Here is a 6,000-nt window from a genome sequence, read left to right on the forward strand (position 1 = left end):
AATACAATTCCAGCCAGCAACTCTGTTGCCTTTGGCTGTGTAGCTGTGAAGGCCAACTCAACCTTGAAAGTCTCTTGTTTTTCTGTGGTAGTATAAAAGTCTAAACAGATCAGACTTTGTTTTGTCTGCCCTTAAAACTTAACACCAGTGTTGTTCATCTAAGCATTCTTGGTTTGTAATTGCATCTTCATATGGAATAGCAGCTTTCCTGCTTGTAGAGGAAAACAAAACTCTCTCTGGTTTTTATTTTATGCACATGTGTTTGTGTGTATGTTTGCACACATCAGTGGCTATTAGCTGGATATTGACTCTCCTCCTTACAAGACACTGCGCCTGGATCATGCTAGGAAGTAGGCACAAACACTGCACCTAAATAGCAGGAAAGAGGACTCACAGGGAACTCTTACTTTGATAAAACACTGGTATGATGTTAACAAATGATAAATTTTCCAGGGAAAGGATATGTACTTAATTAACAGAGATTGCCTAGTCCTAATCCTTAAAAAGAATAGACGCTCTAGCACGTTTCAGGATGTTTTACTTGTAAGATCTGGGTCCTGTAAGCACTTGTGCACATGCTCACCTTCATTTCTGTCAAGTCTCAGGAACTTAACAGATGAAGTTAAATGTGTGTGTAGAATTTGACCACTGCTCTTAAAAACCTCAAGCAAGTTTAGCAAACAAAGCCAAATATAGAAAGATTAAGATTTATTCTGACAAGTACGATATAAATTTGGCTGGACTGCATCAACAGAAGGAATTTTATTTAAGAGCCTTCAACAAAATTTAGTAAATGTCTTTAAAGCCCTATGTATTTTTTAACAATGCAAATGTTATCCTTCTGGGGGAGGGGGAAGGGAGGTGATGTGAAGACCCTTTAGTTTCTAGGATGTCATGCTGCTTGTTTTTCATAACACATAATATTGCAAAAATGTCCTAATAGCCTCTTTTTCATTAGTGTTTCTTTGTTCATTCCTGAATCCGTATAAACTGAACGTATATTTGAGAAAGGAATCCATTTCCTATAAATCACCATAACCAGGCTTGGTTGCTTTCTTTACCTTTCTCTGCAGTTTGTTAAAGGATGAATGCAGAGAAATATATGAAACTCTTAAAGATAAAGTGGGGAATTAATCTGAACTTTAGGAAAACTCCTATTGATATGTTTTGATATCTATACATGTAATTACGCTTTATTTATTAAAACACAGTCATTAGCCCAACACCAAAAAAAAAATTAAATGGTTGGACTTCTTTACTGCTTTAAATTTTTTAAGCAACGTTTTAAATTTTTAAAAATTCTTTAAATTATTTTTTAAAACATTGGCAGAAATTGTACACTTACAGTGAGATTAAGATGTTAGCACTTCCCTGCAGCTTTGCTGAAACAAAAACAATTAGAAAATAACAGCTGCTCATTTAAAAACAGGAAGGTATCTGAGAATTTCGTTATTAAAAATAGTAATAAATAAAATAGCAGAGCTTTGTGACACTTTCACTGAAGTGATTCATCATTCAGTTTATATCTTCTGTCTTCCTCTGAAGGGCATAGAAATTAGTCGGCTGAAAAAAACCCAGTGAAGTGGCTGCTATTCCCCTAGCTTGTTACAAGTCTTTGTGTAAAATCACATTTTCTTCCTATAAAGTGCCACTTAGATCTGAGGAAAAATGCCATAAAAAACTGCACAGAACAGAGCAATTTTTTTTCCCCAGTTGAATAGGTCTACATAATTGGTGAAGGTGCAGTCATCTCCTACTAGCTGGTTTTTAGGTGCCAGTTGAAATACAATGGTGGTGTTGGTGTTTAATCTGGGATACTTTTCCTCACTTAGAAGCTGATGTGACACAGTTTAAACTTTTCAAACTTAACTGTGATTTCTTTGTTGTTGTTGTTTGAAAAAGAAAAAAATAGAAGACTTTATGATAGATACATCCTGTGTCAAATTGGCTCAGTGCAATCTATTTTAGACAATTGTCTAACACAAGGCAGAAGCTAATTTGTGTGGCAACAAAGCACACCTAAATTTTCAGATGCTTCAAAAGTTCAAATGTTAACTGCCGGTTCACACACTATCAGAACTTTGCTTATGTTGCTGATTGTAGACTGAGCAGCTAGATCAGCTGTCTGGTATTCCGCTAGTATAGCTCCAAATTAGTTTTTATTAACAAAAAGGGGGAAACTCAGATTTATAGCACTAGAATCAGTTTGGGATATGAAGCAAATTTTACGAACTATTGGGGACTGCTATTTTTATTTGCTACTATTTCTAGGTTGCCGTAAATGGTATGACATGGGTGAAAGATAAGGAAGAACTTGACTTGAAATTCTGGGATTAAAAAAAGAATCAGATGTCTTTTGCAAGACAGTCACCATCTGATTTCACTGCAGATGGAGAAAAAAAACCTTACGTTTTAGTCTCCCATGCCCCCCTCTATATACTACAAGGGAGAATGCATCATGTTCGCTGAGTGGGAGACGTATTGCATTTTTAAAGAGTACATAAGGGTTTTTTTCTGCTCAGCAGGGAAAGTATATAACACATAAATTGTTAACACTGCAGCAAATCTTCAACTTGCAAACAGAAATCAATCATTCAGGAAAAAAATCAATGCAAGTGTCTCACAGACAGTGAGGTGATATTAAATGACAATATTATCTAGAGATGTTTCTATTTGAGTATAAACATGTCTTGGTTTCATGGTAGCTCTGGGAAGCAGCTGGAAGAGGGTAAAGGATACTTGCTCCTCCTCACTTTTGGTGTTTAAAGAGTACCCTAACCACGACGGGTTTCGTTGGATGGGGCTACTAATTATTTTGTAGTCAGAAAGTGCTCTATAAAGGGCATAAGAGAGTAATTCAAAGCAGTTTCCTTTTATCTGCCTTGCCAATTGATGTCTATACAGAGCAAGCGGGGCTCCCCAAACACGTCAGTCTGTTTCAGATACACAAGATTAAGTAGCAAGTGACATTCAAGAGCAATCGGCCCACCCAGGAGGAGTGAAACCAGCGGAAAAGCTGTCAGATTCCGCCTTTTCTCCATTAATCTTGAAGCTTTTCAATGCTGCCAGGTCGCATCTCCATCAAACAAGCTGGGAAGAGTGTCGGGCTATTTTCTTTCCTCTCACCCTCCCCTCCCCATCGCCCCCCATTAACCCCTGCTATGCCAGGTTCTGATTTGAGAGCAGCTCTTATGTTATCCCCAGTAGGTGGGGCAGCACATAGGGCCGGATGGAGCCCAGTGTGGACCTTGTAGCAGGTAGACATTTAGGTGGTTGGAGAAGAGGGTGGCAGGGATTTCTTCCAAGATGGAACTGTTTTGAACGCTTTTGTAAGAAGGAAGGAAATAGCAGGTGCGTTTGTCTTCTATAGACAGACCATATAATGAGGTACTTTCTCCCAGGTTGTTCTGGTTTGGGGTGGGCTGTGTTTTCCATAATCTAGATTAGCAGGGGGAGGCATTTACCCTTTCCTTCATTTAGGGGTAAATTTTTGCCAGTTATAGTTGAGTTGGCTGCATCAGGCAAGATCCAGGATTTGATCATGGCACAGATACATATCTCATTCTTGCCCTGGGTAGTTCCAATAGTGTGTAGGACACATCATGTAGCTGTCACAGAGGAGGCGTTCGGGCTGGCGGCAACCTTCAGAAGTTGAATCATAGAAGCAGAGGGTGGCTGAGTGGCCGGAAAGTGGCACAGATTGTGAAGCGCACATGGCAGGGATAAGTGATAATACATGTTGGAACAGGAGCCAAGTGACTGTGTTCCTCTGATATGAGGGGATGGGTCTGACTGAAAGGAAAGAGGCCTCTTTCCTTCAGTTCCTATGGATTGCAGCCTGAGGATGATATTGGGGAGGGTGTGGTTTTGAGAGGGAGGAAATTATGATGGAGGCAAAATCCAGCTCTGAGAAACTAAATCTATGAGCATAAGAATGGCTGCAGCAGGTAAGGCCAATGATCCATCTAGACTGTCTCTGACAGCAAATGTCTTGGGAAGGTTATATGAAACATATAGGCATCATATAGTGCTAGCTCCTTGGATAGTCTTCTAGTTTGCAGTAACTTGTAGACAAGGAATTTCCCTAGACCGAGGAGGCATCTCTCTCCCTTCACCTCCCCTTTTTTCCTGTAATAATATAGTTGTGGTGTTTACTTTTCTCTATTCTCCTCACTCAAGAAATCTCTTATGTTCCTCTTTCTACAAGTGATATTTGAATTTCTGACAATATCGCACACATGGGGACAGTGGATTTGTTTCTACCATAAACCAGAGAGTGAGAATTATGAAGAAAGTGTGGCTTGACACAATTCACATACCAGTATTCCCTTCCTCATTTTCAAGCAGAATCAAAGCCAAGCAGAAATGGTCAGAGGCTGCAAAGTAAAATGATCTCAAGTCTCTAACACCTGAGGTGACTGTTCTAGCCACAGGGTGACTGAGTACCAGGAAAGGGTGGCAATGGTCAATCTCCAGGAACGTTTCCTTGTATCCTAACCTGGTAGATGTACTCTGAGAGTGTCCACCAGATCTCACCTTGAAGGTTAGAGAGAGGACACTGTTCTTAGTGATTCACCTGTAAGCTGTCCACCTCCCAAATACCTTTTGTTATTCTCTCTCTGTGCTGCTCCAGGAAAAAGGAAAGGAAAGGGATATGCTTTAGTTTGCAGGGTTGGTTTTTTTAAAAGGCATTTAAGAGAATTTTTTTATTAATGCAATCTAGGTCACTCCTAGTTTCTCCCTACTAGCTACTGTTATACCAGATGTGTTTTATTTAAACATACAGAAGATGCATTATAAAATACATTCTTCAGTTTCTACTTAAGTATGCCACTAGTGAATCTGTTTCAATATATATAGTTTCTTAGGCTATATTTGTAGATAACAGGCCTTCATAATTTTTCTAGAATGCTGCCTTTGATGGCTAGCTGTGTGTAGTTCATTCTGCTCTTGTTCTTTATCAGTCTCCTGGCTGAGTAGGCCAGTGGTTGTAACTGGTCATGCTTCCAATACAGTACAACACTGCCTGCATGGTAGGCTGTGTAAACTCAGTCAATTTTGTATTCAGACAGTGCAATCTCCAGCAAATGGGCTATTAACACATTTAATGGTTATGACAGACAAAGCAGGTTATTGGAAAAGCAGTTGTGTCATTATCAAATGTGCATGCAGAAGGACAAATAGTGTGTGATGTACAGAATGGGGGGGGGGGGGGGAAGAGCCAAAGGTGAGAAAAGGCAGAAGGTGGATACTTAGAAAGTAATAGCTCTATAGCACAGGAATAGTGGAAGAAACACCATCACTATGGCTTTGTTCAGACTACACTGACTAAAGGAAAAACATGTTTCACAAAACAATAAAACACCCCTGTGCTGGCTGCAGGAGCCAAATGCCCCTGTTCAGTATGACAGCAAAAGTGAGACCTGTCATTCTAGGGAAAGAAGCAGACATGGAGAGCTCTGTACACCTAAGAGCACTGACAGGCTTAGAGACTTGAGACTTCCTATGGGAAGGCTGAAGTCTTCCAGAGTGATGACCTGGCAAGTAAACTTTCCCCCATTAAAATAATGAATTTTAGGTAATGAAAATTTTGTGTGTCAGAAGAGATAAAGACTTTAACCAGGTTTAACCTCTGACTGACTGGTTGGGGCTGGATAGCCTGTTGTGCATTGTGAACTGGTGTGGTGTGGTGTTAGCAGGTGTGATCACACAGGCCTTTATGACTGATCATCACATCATTAGAAGTGAGTCCTTTCCCCTCTGCCATTGCGTTGAACATGCAAGCAGAAACATATGGACATGCTGAGATAGTCATAGTGTTTACTATTCTTTGGTTTGTACTCAGAAGCCAGAGCAGGAAAAAATAATGACATTACAGTGCTGGTGTAAGAGCTGAATAGACCACTTGAATAGGACACCCTTTCCCAGTGCTCACTACTCACCCACGCACCTGGCATTCACTAAGCCCACACAGCCAGTATGTCCCACTCCTAATTTTAC

Source organism: Gymnogyps californianus, chromosome Z, assembly GCF_018139145.2.
Source record: "Gymnogyps californianus isolate 813 chromosome Z, ASM1813914v2, whole genome shotgun sequence".
Classification (NCBI taxonomy): Eukaryota; Metazoa; Chordata; class Aves; order Accipitriformes; family Cathartidae; genus Gymnogyps; species Gymnogyps californianus.